General features: G+C 42.1%; 1 protein-coding gene and 1 non-coding gene across 3 annotated transcripts in view; both read left to right on the top strand.

The window, feature by feature from the left end:
* AMPH (amphiphysin) overlaps positions 1-22,738 on the top strand; it is a 146,180-nt gene that overhangs the window by 3,394 nt on the left and 120,048 nt on the right. The window lies entirely within an intron of this gene.
* Positions 9,271-9,405, top strand: LOC132211610 (small nucleolar RNA SNORA43). Its single transcript, XR_009447516.1, has one exon. It is a non-coding gene; the product is annotated as a small nucleolar RNA SNORA43 (small nucleolar RNA).

The raw sequence follows: 22,738 nt of genomic DNA, 5'->3' as shown, positions 1-22,738 counted from the left end.
CATTTTGTATGGCTGCATTCGAAATTGCCAAAATTAAAAATAATACTTATGAGGACATTCTTGACAGAATATATTTTTTACACTCAAACTCACGTGTACCCATGCATCCTTTTTTCTCCAGGAATGAATATAATAGGGATTCAGAACTGTAGGGACTCAGATTTTAACATTAGTAAAAGTTACTATTCTTCCTTACAACTTAGCATAGTGTGTGTGTGTGCATGTGTGTGCGTGTGTGTGTGTGTGTGTGTGTGTGTGATTTGTAAGTCATACGTTAAAAGTCAGCTTATCTGTGGATCAATACAACTTAAAATGCCTGAAATACTTGTACAAACAATATGGCCCACTTTCATACCCACTTTGGAGTACAAAATTCTGATCCCATCTATTTGAATATTCAATTAAATGGTTTTGACATCCCATCCAATATATCAGCAGAACCTCTTACTCCTCCCCGGAGTCCTTCTCTGGTGATGTGTTCAGAAACCCCATGGGGCGTTTCCCTCTACAGGAGTCTGGTTTTCACTCTGTGCGGATGGCAGTTGGTCCCGAAAGGTCCCCAAAGCATCCAGATGTCACTCCTGTCCCTGGCTGAGCACTGTGGGGAACACTGAACACAGTGCCCTCACCGATGGTTCTCATGGTTAAGGCCGAGGCAGGAAGCCTCTCTGGTCAGGGTTATTCTCTACTGCCGGCACTACATGCCCCAGCGTGCTGGCGCTCCAATCGTCTCAGCTCTTTATTAATGGTCTTATCGTCTCCACACTTGCACATATGCCCACAGCTTCTTATGCTGCCAGGATCCTAAAGTTAGGATTTTATCAAACACTGTACCTAGAGCTATTCATTCCACTCCACTCCACTCTATTCCGTTTTTAAGAAAATGCTCATGTGGGTATACATCGATTTAAAGCCTGCAATTTGAAAAACACTATCCTAAAGGAACTCTGGCATCCTTTTCTATAAGTTGGCTTTCTTTTTAACCAGTTAGTCCATCCAAGGATGTGTGTGTGTGTGTGTGTGTGTGTGTGTGTGTGTGTGTGTGTGATTAAGTTTCAAACAAAAATAATGTGAGGCACTTGGGAGGGGATGGGTATAGGAGGGAAAGGATGTTTTTTTTTAAAATATATTTTATTGATTTTTTACAGAGAGGAAGGGAGAGAGATAGAGAGTTAGAAACATCGATGAGAGAGAAACATCGATCAGCCGCCTCCTGCACATCTCCTACTGGGGATGTGCCCGCAACCCAGGTACATGCCCTTGACCGGAATCGAACCTGGGACCTTTCAGTCCGCAGGCTGACGCTCTATCCACTGAGCCAAACTGGTTTTGGTGGAAAGGATGTTTTAAAAAATATGTTGTTCTGACTTTTTAAAGTTGGGAATTCTTATTTTACTGTTTAAACACAGTTTGTTTGTTTTTTAATTTTCTAGCCATTTATACTAGGGGGCATCTGAGTAGAACTCCAGAGAAAATAAGTGGGCTGTGGAGTTCTGTGAAGGGGATAACAGATGTAAAGATTTCTGTGTTGCTGATATAATTTTCCAGATATTCTCAATAATAGCTGACATTTACATAATGAAAGTGCCATTATCATAAAGTTCAAAGAATTTACCAATGAAAGATTGTTATAAGACTATATACATAGTATTATGCAAAATTAAAGTGGTAGTAATCACTATTTCCTGAGAATACATCATGGGCCAACTTTTAATGTAGAAGTGCTTAAACTTCATTCTTATTGATTCAAAATCTAAATTTAAGTGTGGTATTTAAGTGGATGTACTTCCTGAATACATTTGTGCAAATTTCTTATTAGGAAGGCAGCTATGCTCACCACTATACCACCAACGCCAACAAATTTCTTATTAGGAATGATGTTGGATAAAGCTATGGATGAGATCTTATTTTTGAAATAGTTGCTATGATATAATCATATATCACATTTGATTACCCTGAAGCTACTTAGAACAGATGTACAAAAATTAGCAAACCACCATTTTGGTCATTTTCATCTTATTCTCATATAGGTATTTAGTTGAAAGTTTAGTTCAGAAGTGGAAAGAACCTTAAAGTGCTTATAATGATTTAATAAAATACACATGGGCCCATGCCTAGATGCAGTTTTGTTATGGCACCTAATGCTTCTTGAATAAAGGATGCTAAATTTGCATACTCTAATAGTTGTGTATTCTTGTGTGAAGTCAATCTGGTAGAATCAATTCATTCGAGTCATTTATTAAGAATTTAATGTGTGAAAGGCACTTGCTAGATATTTGTAATAAGCAGTCAACATAGATATTGAGCATATAGACCAGCAAGAGTTACAAAGCTTTGAACATAGTAACTGAATAGTTATTAATAAAGTTCCCCCTTGACACAGCGGCAGGACACTGGTTTAGAGCTGACTTGTTCTCTGAATTGTTAGTCATACAGAGATCCTTTTACACAACAGCAGAAAACTTCAACCCAGCCTGCTTTCATGGATTTTAGGGTCTCTTATCTTAAGCCATCAGAAATTAAAAAAAAAAAAAATGAAAGCCCTTATAAAATTCTTAAATGTCACACATCTAGAAAGATTAGTTTGTCTGTAAAAGATTTAATTGTGCTTGGATTCCCAACCTTTAAACAGAGAGAGAGAACACATACACATGGTTACAGCTGGCACCAACTTGACTTAATTATGTTGTGGGCATGGACTTGATTATTTTGCAGGCAGTGGTCTTGAATGTAGGAATCATCTGTTTAAAGTGATTTGTAGCTTGGAAAGAATCTTAAATTTGACAGGGACTTTCTGCAGCACAGTCTTTTCTACTTACTCATAGTTGCTAACAGTTGAATAATAGACGGTCCTGAGAAGAATCTCCCATTTTGTGGTAGCACAGCCCAGAACAAAGTGACACCTTTTCACGCCCTATAATTCCTCAATATTTGAGACATTTTTACAAGAAATCCTGCCTGTTTAACCCACATACTTCGGTAGCACACTATCAACTTCCTGCCTGCTCTCTGTCTAGTGGGGTCTTCTCTGAGTCTCTAGGAAGATGTGTCCAGCCTTTTCTTCCCACCTCTCTAGGCAATGCTGTGAACAGGGGGCCTGCCAGCATTCCGAAACAATGGAGAGGGCTCTCCTGGGACATATGTGGGCCCATAGTTGCTCCTGTTAAGCATAGAGAATGAATCTAGAAATCAGATAACTCCAGGGCAATGTTTCCTTAAACTGTAATTAGGACTATTTGGGGACGGGATGAGTTAAAATGCAGATTCCTGGGCCCAGTTACACATTTACCAGAATTTCTTAAGTAAGCACTTGGAAATATGCATTTTTAGTAAGTGCCTCTGGTAATTCAAAAGCTTAATGAAATCTGTAAAGCACACTGCTTTCAGGAAGTGGGTTTTGAGATTTGTGGTGGCTATGAGTTGCTAGGTCCATGAGTTGCTAGGTCCACGCCAGGGTGGTAATATGAAAAGTAAGGCTTTCTTCCACCCAGTGGCTATAAATTTGTCTGCAATGTAGTAAAGAGAAGAAAGTGAAAAGCAGTGTTCTTATGGAATACTTAAAAATAGCCATGATCAGACAAGAAGAAGAAGAAAAAGGCATCCAAATTGGAAAAGAAGAAGTAAAACTGTCCTTATTCACAGATGACATGATACTATACCTAGAAAACCCCAAAGACTCCATCAAAAAAACTACTAGACTTAATAAATGAATTCATCAATGTAGAAGGATTCAAAATTAACACCCAGAAATCTATGGCCTTTTTATATATCAATAATGAACTTACAGAAAGAGAAACTAAAAAAACAATCCCATTTACCATTGTACCAAAAAAATTAGGATACCTAGGGATAAACTTAAGTAAGGAGGTAAAGGACATGTACTCGGAAAACTACAGGATATTGAAAAAAAAGAGATAGAGGAAGACATAAATAGATGGAAGAACATACCATGTTCATGGATTGGTAGAATTGACATCATTACAATGTCCATACTACCCAAAGCAATCTACAAATTCAATGCAATACCCATTAAAATACCAACAGCATATTTCAAAGACCTAGAACAAACTCTAAAAAGTCATATGGAGTTAAAAAAAAAAAAACCCGAATAGCCATAGTAGTCCTGAGAAAGAAGAACAAAGTTGGAGGGATCGCAATACCAGATATCAAGCTACCAGTATATTACCAAGCCATGGTTCTCAGAACTGCCTGGTACTGGCACAAGAACAGACGTATAGACCAATGGAACAGAACAGAGAACCCAGAAATCGACCCAAGCCACTATGCTCAATTAATATTAGACAAAGGAGACAAGAGCATATAATGGAGTCAAGACAGTCTCTTCAATAAATGATGCTGGGAAATTTGGTCAGATACATGCAAAAAAATGAAGCTAGATCACCAACTTACACCATACACAAAAGCAAACTCAAAATGGCTAAAGAACTTGAATGTAAGATGGGAAACCATAAAAACCCTACAAGACTTCATAGGCAGCAAAATAGCAGACATATGTCATAGCAATATCTTTACAGACACAGCTCCTAAGTCAAGAGAGACTAAGGAGAAAATAAACAAATGGGGCCTTCATCAAAATAAAAAGCTTCTGCACAGCAAAAGAAACCATCAACAAAACAACAAGGAAGCCCACTGCATGGGAGAACGTATTTGCCAATGTTATCTCCGATAAGGGTTTAATCTCCAACATTTACAGGGAACTCATACAACTTAAAAGGAAGATTAAACAATCCAATTGGAAAATGGGCAAAGGACCTAAATAGACACTTTTCGAAAGAGAACATTCAGAAAGCCAAGAGACGTATGAAACATGCTCAAAGTCACTAATCATCTGAGAGATGCAAATCAAAACAACAATGAGGTACCACCTCACACCTGTCAGAATGGCTATCATCAACAAATCAACAAACGACAAGTGCTGGAGAGGATGCAGAGATAAGGGAACACTCGTGCACTGCTGGTGGGAATGCAGACTGGTGCAGCCACTGTGGAAGACAGTGTGGAGTTTCTTCAAAACACTAAAAATGGAACTCCTATTTGATCCAGTAATCCCACTTCTAGGAATATATCCCAAGAAACCAGAAACACCAATCAGAAAGGATGTATGCACCCCTGTGTTCATAGCAGCACAATTTATAATAGCTAAGATTTGGAAACAGCCAAAGTGCCCATCAGCAGGTGAGTGGATTAAAAAACTGTGGTGCATCTACAGAATGCAATACTACACCACTATAAAAAAGAAGGAACTTTTACCATTTGCAACAGCATGGATGGATCTGGATTGCATTATGCTAAGGGAAATAAGCCCGTTGGAGAAAGATAAATATCACATGATCTCCCTGTATGTGGGATATAATGATCTACATAAACTGATGAACAAAAATAGATCCGGAGACCAATGGCAGGGGAAGCGGGGGAGTTAGAGATCAACCAAAGGACTTGTATGCATGCATATTAGCATAACCAATGGACACAGACACTGGGGCAGTGGGGACTTGCCCTCGGTGGTGGGAGTGGTGGTGGGGGGGTCAATCGGGGGAAAAGGAGACATATGTAAGAATTTAAACAATAAAAAAAATTAAAATGAAGATTACAAAAAAGAGAGATAATAATAATCAAACCAGAAAAAAAATACCCATGCTTAAAATAGCCTACTTAAATTTCAAATAAATCAGCCAACATCCAGGCCAAATGGTTTATTAGGAATATTGTATAGCATGGAAGGTTGGATTCTGCGTAATCTAATTCTGTAAAAAATATATGCCTTTAGAGTACTGCCCATTAATGCATCAATCACAAAGGTAGAAGACTTGCCTCAAAAAAACTGCTGCATATTTTTGGTAGGTGACAGGAGGGTGGGTGAGTTTGGTACATCTATTTCATCCGTGTTGTTATGGGGTGAATAGTAGTGAGACTGCAAAACGTGCCTAGTAGAAAATGAGGTGAAAACTCAAGAGGATGATTTTGGTCTCCTGTGGAGGCAGACCCATATTCTAGAAACTAGACCATTGGATTCTAAGTTTAATTTGCTTAAAGAAGCATTTTGTTGAAGATTTATGTGTCTCTATTAACATATATTGTTTTGTAGTTTTTGTGTGATGTCTTTGTCTTTTTTAAAATATATTTTTTTTTATTTTTCAATTACAGTTGACATACAATATCATATTAGTTTCAGGTGTATAACCCAGTGATTAGACATTTATGTAACTTACCAAGTGGTCCCCCACGCAGATTCATCTCCGTCCTCCAGCACCTCACTGAGCACTTTCCCGGTGGGATTAGCCAAGGTAAGACACCAACATGAAATTGGAGGGTGTGAGGAGTGTTTCTCCACTGCTCCTTCCTTGCTATACCACTGCCTCTCTGGCAGTAGCTGTGTTCCTAGCTGTGTTCACTGGGCCCCTCCTCCAAAGTGCCTGTCCTGCCTGGACTTCAGAAACACAAATTTGTCTCCTATGAACTTCTTGCTGTGCTGTTTCTGTGTGCTTTGTCATCTCATTTGTTCGCATAACCGTGCCCACATGTTTTTCAGCAGTCTCTCCATATGATCCATTTAGACTGAATTCTCTTTCCCTGCTGGGTTCCTAACAGTTACATTTTAAAATCCATGTGTGTCATGATTTCTAAGCCTCACCCTAACCCTGCAAGGCATTACTAACATTATTAACCCATTTTCAGATAAGCACATATGCCCTAGACCAGCCGTGGGCAAACTACGGCCCGCGGGCCAGATCTGGCCCGTTTGAAATGAGTAAAACTATTGAAAAAAAAGACCGTACCCTTTTATGTAATGATGGTTACTTTGAATTTATATTAGTTCACAAAAACACTCCATCCATGCTCTTGTTCCGGCCCTCTGGTCCAGTTTAAGAACCCATTGTGGCCCTCGAGTCAAAAAGTTTGCCCACCCCTGCCCTAGGCAATAAATATATCCAAAGTCACACACCCAGTGAGTCACAGAGTTGGGATTAAAACTCTTTCCTATTTTCATTTAAATTTGTAAACAGATCCTCCTTCCAAAGACTAATTTTATTTATTTATTTATTTATTTATTTATTTATTTATTTATTTATTTAAATTAAATCTTTATTGTTCAGATTATTACATTTGTTCCTTTTTTTCCCCCCCATAACTCCCCTCCTCCCAGTTCCCGCCCCACCCTCCGCCCTCACTCCCCACCCACTGTCCTCATCCATAGGTGCACGATTTTTTGTCCAGTCTCTTCCCACATCTCCCACACCCCTTTCCCCCCCAAGAATAGTCAGTCCATTCCCTTTCTATGTCCCTGATTCTATTATAATCAACAGTTCATTCTGTTCATCAGATTATTTATTCACTTGATTCTTAGATTCACTTGTTGATAGATGCATATTTGTTGTTCATAATTTGTATCTTTACCTTTTTCTTCCTCTTCCTCTTCTTAAAGGATACCTTTCAGCATTTCATATAATCCTGCTTTGGTGGTGATGAACTCCTTTAGCTTTTCCTTATCTGTGAAGCTCTTTATCTGACCTTCAATTCTGAATGATAGCTTTGCTGGATAAAGTAATCTTGGTTGTAGGTTCTTGGTATTCATCACTTTGAATATTTCTTGCCACTCCCTTCTGGCCTGCAAAGTTTCTGTTGAGAAATCCGCTGACAGTCGTATGGGTATTCCCTTGTAGGTAACTGAGTTTCTTTCTCTTGCTGTTTTTAAGATTCTCTCTTTATCTTTTGCTCTTGGCATTTTAATTATGATGTGTCTTGGTGTGGTCCTCTTTGGATACCTTTTGTTTGGGGTTCTCCGCGCTTCTTGGACCTGTAAGTCCATTTCTTTCACCAGGTGGGGGAAGTTTTCTGTCATTATTTCTTCAAATAGGTTTTCAATATCTTGCTCTCTCTCATCTTCTGGCACCCCTATAATTCTGATGTTGGTACGCTTGAAGCTGTCCCAGAGGCTCCTTACACTATCCTCGCATTTTTGGATTCTTTTTTCATTTTGCTTTTCCGGTTGGATGTTTTTTGCTTCCTCGCATTTCAAATCATTGACTTGATTCTTGCGCTCCTCTGGTCTGCTGTCGGGCGTCTGTATAATATTCGTTATTTCAGTCCGTGTGTGCTTAATTTCTAGTTGGTTCCCCAATATAAGATCGAGGGTCTTATTAGTTTTCGTGTAGATCTCATTAAGTTTATCGGCAGCTTCTAAACAGTTCTTGAGAGACCTTAAAAGTGTGGTTCTGAACTCTATTTCTTCCATTGACAATTTTGTCCTGTTTCTTTGTCTCTGCATTTTGTTATGCTTCCTTGGTGCACCCCCTAGTGGTCTTTGTTCGCAGTCTTATAGATAAATCTTGATTGTTGTAGCTAATTCCAGGGAGGGTTTGACCTCCAGGCCAAGTGGCTATGAGAATCAGCTGTGTCAGCAGTGAGAGAACTTCTGTCCTCTAGGGAGGTGCTAATCTAGCCTTTGCCTGAGGCTATCCGGCAAATGCCTCTGTGCAGGGCTTGGGCGGGGTGGGTCGCACAGGATCAACAGGGTGGGCCGGAGAGAGCAGTTATGGCGGCTCTCAGTCCTGTCCCCAGGGGCTCTGCCTCTCTGAGTCCCAGCACCCGCTGCAAAGCTCGGAGAGAAAGCTGCACTCGCTCTGACCGAAGCCAGACAGTCCCGCTTCTCCCGTTTGAGTCTGGGTCCCTAAAGACTCGCCCGGATCTGGAGCTCAGAGTCTGCGACTCCCTCCCGATTGAAAACACCAACCGCGCCCTCCGCCGCCAGCCCGCTCCGCACACTCCACACCTCAGAATTTGACTTCAGCACTGCGCCTCCTCTGAGTGTCCGTATGCGTTTCTCTTTCCTCCTAGTTGTAGGACTTCCACTCAGCCAGCGTTCCTGTGGTTCTGGGTGATGTCCGTTCCGTGTTTTAGTTTCACTTTTGAAGTAGTTGTTCAAAGCAGCAAACTCCGGCGTTAACCTATGCCGCCATCTTGGTTCTCCGACTAATTTTATTTAAATATAAATAAGACTTTCATGTCAGCTGTCTTATGAGCATATTGATTAAGTGTAAGCCCTTATTTGGAAAGAGAATTTGTTGAAATTCACAAAGAAATTGTGGAGTTGCTACTCTAAAAACACACAAAGACCTACCCCCCACTCTCACTGTAAGACCTCTCCCCCTCCATGTGTACTTCTTATCTCTAGCTCTGGAAAGGCGACCTTCTCTGCCCTCCTGAAGGCTTTGTGATTATCAATGTGAGGAGCACCGACCTGCTGCCCTGCAGGTGCTGGACCTGCGGCACCACAGACGCGGCTGCCGGGCTGCACCTGTGACGTCGGGGCCCAGAGGAAGTGGCTAGTTCTACCCTCAGTGCTCAGAACAGTGGGCGCTAAGGATGGTTTGTAGCCTGACATTCCTGGGAGGAAAAAAGAAAAAGAAAAAGAAGCACCTTCCTATTTTTAATGTCGCATCAATCTCTGCACCTTGTAGTTTGAGGAGGGAGGTTGCTTGTCTCCATTTTGTTTAGTTCTTTCTGGACTTTTCTCTTTGTCTTTCATTTGGGATGTGTTTCTCATCTCCTCCCTTTGGCTTTCTCCCTGTGTTTGTTTCTGTGTATCAGGTAGAGCTGCCGTGTCTCCTGGTTTTGGTAGGGTGGCCTTAGGCAGCAGGTGTCCTGTGGGGCCCAGTGCACAGCCTCCACCGTCATCCCAGCAGGAAGCTCCAGGTACCCCTTCCCCATCCCCATCCTCCCGTGTGGGCTGTGTGCACCCTCCTGTTGTAGTTGAGCCTTTACTGCTGTTGGCATGTCAATGGGAGGGATGGACCCCAGGCCGTCAGGTGTGAGGACCATTGGAGACTACAACAGAGGAGATGCTGTGCAGGGGCCCACCTCACAGAGCAGAGCTCACTTCCACAGGACTCTGGTGCCCAATGAGTCTCTTACTTGCATGTTGCTCATAAAGGTGGTTGGGTGGTGCGTGGGTGTCGTCTGAAGCTGTGCACTGGGTGCAGTGGTTCTGGAGCCTCCTGGGAGGTGCAGGCCAAGGACAGCTGCTGCCGGTGCCCTGCTTGGGGCCACCCATCATGAGCTACAAAGAGATTGGCAGATGGTTACCGCTCATGCTGGGCTGGAGGTGCCAGGGAGAGGCTGAGCTGCAAACTGAGGTTAATATCTAGGAGTGGAATTGCCGATTCATTGGGGTAATTAGCATCAAGAGATAGTGCCAAAAAGTTTTCTAAAGCAGTGTACCACATTTGCACTCCCATCAGCAATTGTGAGAGTTTGAAGGCCTGTATCTTCAAATGGTAAGTTTGGTGTTGAAAACTAAGTTGTGTTTGTTCACTGCTGTATCCCCATAGGACTCATATCCTTTGATAAATGAATGATTTTTATCTTTATACTTTTTGCACATAATCATAGGAACATTCCAACTGATGTGGCAGGGAAATGAGATGTAAGGAGCCTGGGTCCTTCACACTACGGAACCACTATAACCTCCTGGGCTACGTACATTAGAACAGTTGTATGACAGCAAAGAGAATTCTGTCTCTGTGCCGGGAGCCGGTCCATCCTTGCTGTTTCAAGGGACCTGGCATATATGGCATACGGTTCTTAATATGTTTTCTCACCTTCTTGGTGCTGTGTTTTAACCAAGGTCACCTCTCCGAGAAAGGTTGAATCCCCAGGTAGGGATTTTCCCCTGAAGTTAGGGAGGGAATAAAACCCCTCAACTAAGTGCCAGGCGGGTAATTAATCCCTTTAACTACAAACAATCATGCTTAAACTACATAATCTTTTCTCCCTGGAATGGAGATAAGAAACGCCCTAACCTTTGTAATAGAGATTGATAGGATTGAATCAACTGGTATAAATACAGTTGTAACAAGACAGAAACACTCAGAACTTAGAACAGAATCAAGAAGACAGAACCTACACGGAGCCTAGAGACAGAAGAACTTCGCTGGAGAGAGCATGCCGGAGGATCCTGGAGAGGGACTGGCCTCGGAGCCTAGAGACAGAGCCTAGCGGGAGAACATGGCAAGGGATCCTGGACTGAACCTGACTACAGAGATTGGCAGGAGAACCTGACTGGAACCTGGACACTGAACCTGACTGGAGAGCCAGGACAGAACCTGGCTGGAGAACCTAGCGAGGGAACATGGCTACAGAACCTCGCTGGAGATCCTAAGCAGAACCTCTCTGGAGATCCAGACCAGAACTTGACTGGAGATCCTGGCTATAGATCCTGGATAGGCTGCTGATCAACTGAACGCTGTCTCCATGTCATTCCTTCTTCGCCGACTCCGTCCACACCTTTGGGGACCCCTGGACCTGCTGGGGTTGGACCCCGGCATCTCTGTAGAAGCTTCTGTGATTTTTTTTTTTTTTTTTTTTTGCTTTTTCCTATAGCTAAACTTCTGTACTAAGGTTTAGTTTGAACCGTTTGAAATGCCATTTTTTTGTGAATCAAAAATTGTCAAATATCATTAACTTGATATAGTTCAACGTAAAAACACACAATCATTTGATCATTATTTTGCACCCACTGTCCGCAGAAGCATACTGTAAAAGTAGAGAGTGTTTTATGAAAGATGCAAAGATGACTCAGACACGGTGGAAAAATACTCTCAGTACAGAACACAGGATAATGAGCAGGTGCTTGATAACTTAGAAATTATTCAGATTCTGTCTGTTGAAAAGATTGATCCCTTTAGTTAAGACCTCCTGGGTTAGCATGTAAGATATTTTCATTCTAATTAGTTGGAAGGCAGCCAGCCACCTTAGCAGCCAAATATATCAAGGGATGGCCTTGAGGTTTGACCTTGGGTGGTATTTCCACTTGCATTTGATGTGAATGGCCCACCTACCTGCATTGTGTCCTGTGCCAGTGGTAGGCACGGATGATGCTGTCAGGGGACTGTTTAGAGCTGGTCATGATACTTTAAAAAGGGCTACTTTTTTTTTTTTAATATATTTTATTGATTTTTTACAGAGAGGAATGGAGAGGGATAGAGAGTTAGAAACATCGATGAGAGAGAAACATCGATCAGCTGCCTCCTGCACACCCCCTACTGGGGATGTGCCTGCAATCAAGGTACATGCCCTTGACCGGAATCGAACCTGGGACCCTTCAGTCCGCAGGCTGACGCTCTATCCACTGAGCCAAACCGGTTAGGGCTGCGCTACTTTTATTTTCTTGTATTTTTCAATGAGCCAACTTAGTGCTTTATGTTTTCAATCCTCCTTTAGAATGGATAGCAAAAAGAGGATCCAAGTATATACTCCACACATCTATTTGAGCCAAATGGGGAAGTGAAAACCTGGTACATAACATATATTTCCTTTGGTCACATGCAAGTTTGCTAAAGAGGTGCCCCAGACCACAGGTGGAGACAAAATTACATAGTATTTTGCTCTTCTGGGACTGGCTTATTTCAGTTAGTATAATGTCTTCAAGGTTCATCCATGTTGTCACATTTGCAGAATTTTTTTACTTCTTTGAATTTTAAGGCTGACTAATATTCCATTGTATGTACATACCCACATTTTGCTTATTCATTCATTCGTTGATGGACATTTAGGTTGTTTCCACATCTTGACTATTGTGAATAGCGTTGCAATGAACATGGGTGTGTAGACATCTCTTTGAGATCCTGATTTCGGTTCTTTTGGATAAATACCCAGAAGTGGGATTGCTGGATTATTGAACCTACATTGGCTGTTGCTGCCTCGCTTCTGCTTTTTTTCCCCTTTCTGCTCTCTTATTCTGTTACTCTGTCGTTATGTTCCTTGACTCTTTTCTATATGTGCTCATAAGATAAAATTAAATTATACTTTTTGTTTACTATATTACTGAATAGTTTATGTATCCTTTCAATTTATAAAGCCAGTAAAAATGGACAGAACCATGTTTAAAACATGGCTCTTCCAAATTACTTGTTATTTAGTTAGGGAGAAGTCATTTATTTTTTGTAAATTTCACTTTCCTCATTTGTAAAACACTTAAAGGATTATTGAAAAGATTAGACTGGTTTGGGTCAGTGATTAGAGTGTTGGCCTGCAGACCAAAGGGCTGCAGGTTTGATTCCTGGTCAAGGGCACATACCTCAGCTGCAGGCTCGATCCCAGGCCCAGCTGGGGCGAGTGTGGGAGGCAACCAATCGATGTGTCTCTCTTACATCTATGTTTCTCTCTCCCTCCCCCATTTCTTCCTTCCTTCCTTCCTTCCTTCCTTCCTTCCTTCCTTCCTTCCTTCCTTCCTTCCTTCCTTCCTTTCTTTCTCTCTCTCTTTCTTCTTCCTCTTTACTCTCTAAAAAGAATCAATGGAAAAAATATCCCCTTGTGAGGATTTAAAAAAAAAATTAGTAGATGATGCAAGCACAATGTCTAAGCACAGAGCCTGAGGTACAGCATAACTTCTCCATACATTGCAGGTACTATTTTTTTTAAATCGTGTAAGTTGAGCCTGTTGCATTTTCTTAAAATAAATGAACTTAATTGGCTTTTTACTTGCATTTGCCCTTATATGGATTTTTCTTTTCTGCAAGCCATTGGATTTCTTTTATATTATGCCCTTCTCCCCATTCTCCCCCTTTCACTGGTTTTCAAACAGAGTAAGTTTTTAGAAAATGGTTATGGAATGGATGTCTTCAGTCTGATCTATAGTTAAGTTTCCTCTTTAAGAATAGTTAGTTTACAATTATGAATGTAATACATGTTCATTGCTGAAATGCACCTATATTCCATTAACTAGGGATAACCACTCTTTAAATATGTACATACCCTATACCATATGACTCTGGTTTTCTTGAGAAGGAATGAAATGAAAAACATTGAGATTATAGAGACCATAGTTGTTGGGTTTTGGGGGTTTTTTTTTTTTTTGCTTTTTTTTTGGTTTTAGGTGCTTGTAGAATGTGGTTTTCATGGCTGCAGTAGGGATGGACCATTGCCTGAAGCACATTCCTCTGACTGGGCTCCTGGAATTCTAGGGATGGCCTCAGGCAGCCTCCATGTGCCAGATATTTCTGACAAAACGCCTAGAAGTGTTCTGAGCCAATGGCTGCTGCTGCTGAGCCTGGGCAGGAGGATTTCTGGATCTCATCAAGCATCGGGAGGGAGGAGGGAGCCTAGCAGATGTTTCTCAAGTTGGCTTCGAGGGGCCTCATTGGCACTAAGTGAACAGAAATACAAGACAATCTCTATGGAAGAAGAGAGCCTTTGTTCATCCAAAGGCGGCTGTGCCTAGCCCCCATGTGTGCTGCCCACGTATTCCTGCCTGTGCTGACTTTGATCCTGCTAACTGGCCCTGGACTAGTTCCTGTTTAAGAATCAAGCCTGAAAGCAGAGGGCCGATTTCAGCAGCCTGCCTCTCCCTCAGCCTTGTAATTTGATGATTAGCCTCTTACCAGTCATCTTACCTTTCAAGTGAATGAGGTTGGTGCCAAGAGCCGATGGGTCTTTTACCAAAGCTTGGCTTTTGCTTGAAATAATGCTCTTGGCTTCATGATTATTTATTATTGATGACATACGGCCCAGTTCATACAGTAACAACAAGAAAATACTCATTTAAGCTGCCCGTTACGTTGCTGAGAAAACACACTTAACCTTTCTCGCCACCTGCTTTTCTGCAGGAACGTTCCTCATGGAGGCTTGCCAAGGGGAGCTGGAAAGATTGAGGGAAAATGGTCCTGGCATGATTTTGATCGCCGACGCAGGCAGGCACGTGGATTAAAAGGATTTGCTGCTGAAGCATTTTTATTTTGCATAAGAGAGAGGCAAGCAGACCACTTTAATCTGCTGGTCACAGCATCTAGTGACCAGGCCTTCCCCTTGATTTATTTGGATGTGGTCCTCATCTCTGGGTCTCTGGTTTGATGTCGGTATTGATAATCGGTGTTGGTAGTGACAATTAGTGGCATCAGTTTATTGGGGGATGGAGGAGATACATGACAGAGGTAAGACTATCAGCCTTTCTTTTTTTTTTTTTTTTTTTTTAAATCTGGGGATGTTCGGGGTGCTGATCAGGATAATAGTTATAGCAATTGCTACAGAATGGAAAAAGCCTGGACAGAGCTCAGAGTGAAGAATTAGGAGGACAGGGAGCTACTCAGTGAAGAAGAGGTGGAAGAAGGAGGCAAGAGAGGAAATTTATAATTTAATTTTCACAACAGTATTGGAAGATAGAGAGCTTTACACTTATTTTTATAGATGAGATCATCAAGGTGCAGAGAGATAAAGTGGCAAATAGTAAGAACAGCTGGTGTGACCTTGAGGTGGCATCCGGGAAGGCTGGCCCATAGATACATGCTCAGACTCCCACAGTCCTGCACACCTTCACAGCTCATGTCTTATGCAAGCCAACACAGGAGCCGTGCCCACTGATTTTATGAGTGGCAACAAAAAATTGCTGTTCTATATCAGTTTTTTCACCAAAGCAGAAGATAAAAGAAAGTTCTGTTTTTTAAGTAATTTTCATAATGCTTTATAAATAGAGTTTTTAATAGATTTAATGTTTGTAACATTAGGAATTAGTCTCACAAAAGCCCAGATATTGCAAGTCTTAGATCCTTTAGTGGTATATGCAATTAAAATAAAATCCATTACCAGGAAAATGGTGCAAGTTCCTCCTTGTAGCATCTAGATACTCTGCACTTTCATTTTATTGTGCAGCCATGGAAATAGATGACTTAGTAGACACTAGATACAGGGGTGGGCAAACTTTTTGACTCGAGGGCCACAATGGTTCTTAAACTGGACCGGAGGACCGGAACAAAAGCATGGATGGAGTGTTTGTGTGAACTAATATAAATTCAAAGTAAACATCATTACATAAAAGGGTATGGTCTTTTTTTTTCAATAGTTTTATTCATTTCAAACGGTCAGGATCTGGCCCGCGGGCCGTAGTTTGCTCATGGCTGCACTAGAACATTCTCCAAAGATAGAAATAAAACCTCTTCGTTTCTCTCAATGCAGCTAGTTCTTGCTTCACTGGAGGCCCTAATGTCTTCAGGAAGGGCCGTCTCATACTGCTGTGTTTGACTACTATAGCCTCTTGCATGCTGGCTTGAAACACTGCAACATACTCTGCTTTCAAAAATTGAAATGCATCACATCATTAATATATAACCCAATGTACATGTAACTATTGTAGCATTTTGGGTGTTCTGCTTTGGGAATTTCATTACAGTGGAGTTTATCACTACTGGTAAGAAAGTAAAATCACACCTGTCAGAATGACTATCATCAATAAATTAATAAACAAGTATTAGTGAGGATGTGGAGAAAAGGGAACACTCATGCACTGTTGGTGGGAATGCAGATTGGTACAGCCACTATGTGGAGGTTCCTCAAAAAGTTAAAAATGGAATTGCCTTATGACCAGCGATTCCACTTCTGGGTATATATCGGAAGAAATCCAAGACACTAATTCTAAAGAATCTATTCGCTCCTGTGTTCATTGCAATATTATTTACAATAGGTAAGATATAGAAGCAACCTGAGGTCCTATCAGTAGATGAATGGTTAAAAAAATTGGTGGTACTTATATACAGTGGAATGTTACTTGGCCATAAAAAATAATGAAATCGTACCATTTGTAACAATATGGATGCACCTAGAGGGTAATTATGCTAAATGAAATATGTCAGGCAGAGAAAGACAAATATATATAATTGCCCAAATGTGTAATCTAAAGAACAAAATAAACAAGCAAACAAACTCATAGATGCAGAGAACAGACTGATGGTTGCCAGGTAGGAGGGGGATTAAGGGGCTGGGTGACAAAGGTGAAAGGATTAAGAATTATAAGTTGGTAGTTACAAAATAATCGTGGGTTGTAAAGTACAGCATAGGGAATATAGTCAATAACTGTAGGATGCCAAATGGGTGCGAGAAATATCAGGGAGACCACTTTGTAAAGCATAGGATTGTCTGACCACTATGTTGTACACCTGAAACTAATACAAAGTAATATTGGATGTAAACTGTAATTGAAAGATAAAATATAAAATAAAATAAAAATCCTTTTTTAAAAAAGGATATGAAGTGACTTTAAATGCTGGCTAGATTCTTTGGTATTGGGGGCAGCTTCTATAATTATTGGGGAACTTCAGAAATTAGTAGTGAAATTGAAAAGGTTTCAGTTGGTAGGATTCAGGACTTTTTTTTGAATGTGTCACTTTTAAGTCACTATTCCATCAATAAATACTTACTGAGCCTTTTTGGACACCTCACTGCATAGTGGTTGTCATGGGAATCAGTGCCATTTGGAACAGTCACGGCAGTGCAGTGATTACAAGTATGGGGTTTCCCAAAGAAATTGAAAACAGGTGTTCCAACAAAAAGTTATTCATGAATATTCATAGCAGCATTAGTCATAATAACCAAAGGTAGAAGCAGCTCAAATGTCCATCCAATGAGGAATAAGCAAAAGTGGTATATACATACAATGAAATATTACTCATCTTAAAAAGAAATGTGCTCTGCCCTGACTGGTTTGGCTCAGTGGATAGAGTGTCGGCCTGTGGACTGAAAGGTCCCAGGTTCGATTCCGGTCAAGGGGAAAAAAAAAAAGGAATGTGTTCTGAGACATGCTACAACATGAATGAACACAGAAAAGATTATGCTAAATGAAAGAAGCCAGATAAAAAAAGCCATTTATTGGATGAGTCTCTCTCTATATATGAAATATTCAGTATAGGCAAATCCATGCAGTTAAAAAGCACATTAGTGGTTGCCAAAGGCTGGGGGAGGAAGGAATGGGGTCTCATTGCTTAAAGGGTCCATTTTCCTTTGGGAGCTTGAAAATATTCTGGAACTAGGTAGTGGAGATGTTGGCACACGGTATGAATGTATTTAATGTCACCAGATTGTCCATTTCAACTAGTTTACATGGCGAATTTCATGTTCTGTGAATTTAACACAATTTTTTTTTAAAAAGCAACAAAACAAAAACCAAAAGTATGGGGGTTGGAGTTGGACTGACCTGGGTTTGAGTCTTGGTTCTACCATTTATTTCTTACTGTGTGAGCTTGCTTGTGTTATGCAATCTCTGAGTTTCTGTTTCTTCACGTCTTCTCTAAAAGGTAGCATTTTCTACACCACCCAGTTGTGAGGATTACGTGAGATAGGACATCTAAGGGAGAGTGCTAGGCCTGTGGTGATGAAGCTGTTTTTAGTGAGGTTAGGTTGCAAGTACTCAAAATAGCAATGTAGCCCTGGCCAGTTTGGCTCAGTGGATAGAACGTCGGCCCATGGACTGAAGGGTCACGGGTTCGATTCTGGTCAAAGGCACGCGCCTCCATTGCAGGTTTGATCCCCAAGCGGGAGGCAACCAATCGATGTGACTCTCTCATATAGATGTTTCTCTCTCTGTCTCTCCCCCTCCCTTCCATTCTCTCTAAAAATCAATGGGAAAATATCCTCGGGTAAAGATTAATAATAACAACAACAAAAAGCAATGTAAATCCCAAAAGGAATATTGATATTGGCTCAAAATTCTAAAATAAAAAGAGATATTAAATACATTCTTCTTTTAGGTTTCCATGGAGAGCTAGTGTGACCTCCAAAGACCCTTCGAAAGCACTAGAAATCTTTGCTAAAGTCTCCCAGAAGGGTGCCAAAGGGTGATGGAGGAGGTGGTGGGAGAATGAGTACATTGAATGATATACCACAGAATGTTCTGGAGTGTTTTTCACCTCATCTAGTATTTCCCATTATCCCATTTACCATGGTGGTCTGGCCCCCTAAAAACTCTATTTAATCTTCCTCTTGCCTTATTGCTCCACACCCAAACTTCAGTCCCTGCTCCTCTGTTGTCTCCTCACCTTTCCTGTCTGGCTTCCCTCTCTCACCCTGGCTTCACTGCATAGCTTTCTAACTGGGTACCACCTTGACCTCTGTCTAGGTTGCTTCAGTTTTGTAGCAGTACCTACCCTGAGCAGTAGCCCCAAAGCCCTCAGACTTCAAAGAGGAAAAGTATCATTTTATCCCCGTCACAGGACATTTCTATTCATGTGGTAAATGTCCTTCATGAATCCCCACTATTCCTACTAGTAAAATGAATCCTCTGTGAATCCTTTGCCACTTTTATGAAGGATGGAGAAGTATTACTAAATGAAAATGCTAATCTAATTTGACTTGTACCTGTAAGTGGAGAAAACCATTAGATAAAAATGAAAGAAAATGCTATTCCTATAGACAGAAGGAGATGAAAAGAGGAAGGAGGAAAGATTTGAACGGCTCTCATTTGCTTTAGGCAACAAAGTCAGTCCTCATGGTCCCATCAAAAGGTGAATATAGTTCATGTGAGGTGGAGATTTTATTATGGAGTTCCTGGTAATAATAATACTAAGAGCTAGCCTTTGGGTGATGATCTCATTCAGATCTCAGGAATCTTAGGGGCAGGTACTGAGCAAACGGAGGCTCTGGGAGGTGAGGTGACCTTCTCAGCTCATGAACAAAACGTGGCTGAGGCAGGAGTTCAGTCCAGGCCACAGGACTCAGATCCCATGCTCTCCTGCTGTGTGCAGGCCTCAGGCAAAGGGACCAACACTTGAAGGTTCATCTGCCAGCCGTGGTCTTCATATATGACCACATTGGCCCCTTCCGGATATGTGCAGGGGCATTTATTTACCTAATTTTGAAGCTTTCTGGAAATTCACTTAACATCTTAATCAGCACAGTATATGATTCTCGTGCTGAGCTAACGTCTTCTGCCATATAACCTAAGTCTTTTATGCTCTGTCCTTTGTCCACTGAAAAGTCATTGCCCATCCCACATTGCACACTTACCTGCTCCGTGAGAGTTGTTGAAGCCTGTGGCTCTTCCTTATTTTTGTTTTCAGGATGAGATCAGGGCCTGAGTACAACTGAGCTGGACTTGGTAGCACGTTTTGCGATGAATAGTCTCAGGGTGGTGTCACAGAGACGACTGGGCTGAATGAACGGGGACAGCTGGAGCTGTGTGAGGCTCAGTACTGGCTCTGAGCTGTCACACTGGGTTTGATGAGCCCCTGGCATGTTGGGTCTCAGCACCTGTGTGGTGGTTAGATAGAGGCCTGGCTTTAATTACTCCATGGTAGTTTGGGGCTATAGAAATCAACCACCACACTCATTTTAGGCCACCATGGAAGTGCATACATTCTTAGCTGTAATTACAAAATGGTTTATTATGAAAATGGTTTAGGCACTAGAAAGAATCCGGCTCCCATGGAGTCCAAAGGAGGTTGAGAGAATAGAAAAGAATTTCAAAATTGGGTTGAGTAGCCTTCTCTTTTGCTTTCGAATTCTGAGACATGACAGTTGTGTTTTTAATGTGATATTTTATGTGATTATTTTCTGCCTTATTTTATTTTGACATAATTTTGTAGAAAAATTGTAAAGTGGCACAATATTCAAAACCGGGAAACCGATGCAGTACTGTTATCCAACCCATAGACCTGGTCCGGGCCTCGCCAGGTGTGTCCTGTAGAGCCCTGCATATTCCAGTCTCCTTTGATCTCCGGCAATCCTAGCCTTTCTTTGTACCAAGATGCTGGCGGTTTTGGACTCCCGGTCAGTTATGTTGAAGGACGCCCCTCAGTGTCGGCATGCTGTTTCCTGGGATTCGCTGGTATTGGCAGGAACACCGCGGAAGTGATGCAGTGTTCTCAGGGCGCTGCGTCAAGGCCTTGGAGATTGTAGTCAACACAATAGTGTTTATCCACATCCTGATTTCTGGAATCTGTGAATATGTATCTTACCTGGCAGAAGGGACCTCACAGATGTGATTAAGTGAAGGATATTGAGATGGGGAGACTGTTCTGGAATATCCAGGTGGGCCCATGTCCTCACAGGGGTCCTTATAAAAGGGAGAGGGAGGCAGGAGAGGCAGGGGATGTGACGAAGGAAACAGAGGGTGGAGTGATGTAGGGCCCTTAGCTAAGGAATGTGGGAAGCCTGTAGAAGCTGCAAGGCCTTAGAGCCCCCGGAAGGATGCAGCTCCCGACACCTTCGTGTCAGACCGGTGATGGCGAACCTTTTGAGCTCGGCGTGTCAGCATTTTGAAAAACCCTAACTTAACTCTGGTGCCGTGTCACATATAGAAATTTTTTGATATTTGCAACCAGGGTAAAACAAAGACTTATATTTTTGATATTTATTTTATATATTTTGCCGGGAGCCGGTCCATCCTTGCTGTTTCAAGGGACCTGGCATATACCCCGGCAATATTTAAATGCCATTTAACAAGGAAAAATCAACCAAAAAAATGAGTTCGCGTCTCACCTCTGACACGGGTGTCATAGGTTCGCCATCACTGTGTTAGACTAACAGAACCCATTAGCCTTCATCCTTCCAACCCGTTTCCTTTGTCTAGACTTCTGTCTTCCAGAACAAACAATGGATTTGTATTACCTTAAGCCACAACTTTGTGACAGTTTATTATAGCAGCAGCAGGAAACTGATACAGAGAGCTGCCTGGAAAGCTGGACTCCTGAGATGATATGGAGAAGGTCTCTGAGGGAGGGGGCCTGGTGATCGGGACGGGCCTCTGGAGCCCTTGGGACCGGGTGTCCCATCCTCCTGATGGGCTCTGCGGCACAGTCCACTGTTGGCCAGCACAGTCGTCCTGGTCGCCCTCACATATCTGGCTCTTCTTAACATTTTCCATTATGGAGAACGTGAGCAGGGCTAAGATGAACAATGGATTCCAGAGACTTTGGTTGCTGCTTTCATCTAGGTTTTCTTTCCTATCTATGTAGAAAATTTGCCGGTAGTTTTGCATTGATACTTGCAGGTTACCACTTTTGCTTTTGGGATCTAAGCAATACACAGGGTCCTCTGTAGCTTTCTGGGTTTTTTTTTTTTGGTAGGATGTTAGGATGAGATGGGGATTCGAGAAGGCGAGGAGCATGCTTGCTCTCTGTGAGGAACTATACTTTTTCTTCTTGAGAGTTGTCAGCAGTGTGAAGAGGCGCTAGGATTAGCCCATATTCCAAAAGTGGAAGCAGAGACCCACAGGGCTGGAGTCATTTGCACAAAGTCACACAGTGGAGCTGGGGTCTCAAGGCAGGGCCGTGTGCCTCTGAGGTCCTGGTCTCTCCACTGTACCACCTGACCTCAGGGGATTATGCTAATGTTTTTAATCCAGCAAACATTTAATGAGCAGTGCTGTGCTCGACACGGCCAGGGTTTGAGAGAATAAAAATATGATTAAGAGACAGCTTGGATTTTAACTCTTATAAATTTGACTTTTAGAGCATACCTTTGAGTGCCCCGGCCATGAAAAGAATAACTTTGATTATTAAAGGGCCCCTAACAAAATGGAGTTTAAGTTGGATTGAACAAAGACAAAAAAATGAATTTAAGTCTGAAGTATGGCAGAGGTCTCTGGCCTCGTCAGCCAAGGGAGGCTGAGGCTGCTTTTAATGGGGTGTTAGTTTAGCAAATCCGGACAAAGGAATGCAGACCCCCGCTTCCAGTTAGTGTCAGGAGGAGCTGTGGGGACAGCTCTCGCTGCGGGAGGGCGGCCTGCACTGGCGGCTGTGGACTGTGCCTTGGCGTTTGGATGCCTGGACATTCTCTCTTCACTTCCATCACAGCAGGACGGGTTTTGGCTGGGCATGGCCAGCAAGGTGCCCCCATGCTGACAGTGGGAGAAGCTGCCCTGGCGCTGGAGAGGAGAGCCACTGGATGACAGGAGCCTCAAGAGAGGCCAGTCTCGTGCTAATGAGCTTCAAGGAAAAGATGAAAATCGGCATAATGA

The sequence above is a fragment of the Myotis daubentonii genome, chromosome 10, assembly GCF_963259705.1.
Source record: "Myotis daubentonii chromosome 10, mMyoDau2.1, whole genome shotgun sequence".
Classification (NCBI taxonomy): domain Eukaryota; kingdom Metazoa; phylum Chordata; class Mammalia; order Chiroptera; family Vespertilionidae; genus Myotis; species Myotis daubentonii.
This window is presented reverse-complemented; position numbering and strand designations above follow the sequence as displayed.